Source organism: Palaemon carinicauda, chromosome 33 (assembly GCF_036898095.1).
Source record: "Palaemon carinicauda isolate YSFRI2023 chromosome 33, ASM3689809v2, whole genome shotgun sequence".
Taxonomy (NCBI): domain Eukaryota; kingdom Metazoa; phylum Arthropoda; class Malacostraca; order Decapoda; family Palaemonidae; genus Palaemon; species Palaemon carinicauda.
The window spans coordinates 32709604-32711085 of NC_090757.1; positions in this window are offsets into that span (position 1 = coordinate 32709604).

A 1482-nucleotide genomic window follows, 5' to 3' on the forward strand; every position below is an offset into this window, starting at 1 on the left:
TGAGTTAGAAGAACATCGGCTGACTTGGAAGAACATCGGCGCATGTAGCAATGGCTTTTAAAAGAATTGATAAAAGTTACGTAAGTAAATCCACAAACCATAATTTCAGAAGATGACTTTCTCTCTCTCTCTCTCTCTCTCTCTCTCTCTCTCTCTCTCTCTCTCTCTCTCTCTGCATACAAACACTTGTTCTTGAGAATACTGTTTATCAATATTAATGGTATTTGTTGATCTACTACTAAGTAATATATATAATTTACGAATAACAATAACAACAATCTCTCTCTCTCTCTCTCTCTCTCTCTCTCTCTCTCTCTCTCACCGTACAAACACTTGTTATTGAGAATACTGTTTATCAAAATTAATGGTATTTGTTGATGTACTACGAAGTAATACATATAATTTACGAATAATAATAATAATAATAATAATAATTATAGACCTTTTTGAAGGATGTGGAGGGACCCCAGTAGCGACCTTTCTGACCAGCCGTATAACACCAGGACTTTTCTCAGGATCCTTAAAGGGATCTTAAGGACTTTTTTTCTTTTAATTTCGTGCCTAAGACACGTTAAGTTAAGGCTCGTGAACGCCGTCGTAAAATTTTTAATTCTCGCAGCTCTATTGAATCTCCCAGGCAATAATTCCTTTCGCAAAATTATGAACAGAATTTTGGACAAATTCCCCAGTCATGAACAACAGAATTCTTAACATCTTTGAAATTTATGAAGGCGCCGGGCGGTTTATGGGGACGGCGAGGTGGCTACACCAGCCTTCCATCGTGTACTTTAGTTTGCACATTCATAACGCATGATAGTTTTCTCCTTATATTATATAAAGACATGTCTTTTATGCTACGTTATTATAAATATATAGGGCTTCGAAATAACGCATGATAGCTTTCTCCTTATATTATATAAAGACATGTCTTTTATGCTACGTTATTATAAACATATAGGGCTTCGAAGCTAGCTCAAACGTCTTTAAATATTTGTAACTATCTAAAATGTCTTTAAATATTTGTAACTAGCTCAAATGTCTTTAAATATTTGTAACTATCTAAAATGTCTTTAAATATTTGTAACTAGCTCAAATGTCTTTAAATATTTGTAAGTAGCTCAAATGTCTTTAAATATTTGTAACTTTTCCGCTATGAATTTAGTATACTTCTCAAACGTTTTTTCATACATTATAACTCCTTTCTAAATAAATATCTTATAGTTTCTTTAATAAAAGACATGTCTTTTATGCTACGTTATTATAAATATATAGGGCTTCGAAGCTAGCTCAAATGTCTTTAAATAATTGTAACGTTTACGCTATAAATTCAGAATACGTCTCAAACGTTTCTTCATGAATAACAACTCCTTTCTAAATAAATATTTTATATTTGCTTTAATAACCCAAATGTTTGCAAAGTTAGCTGCCTCGTTAAGATACGTATTACGTATTATCCCGAAGGTGTTTCCGATTATCCTTTGA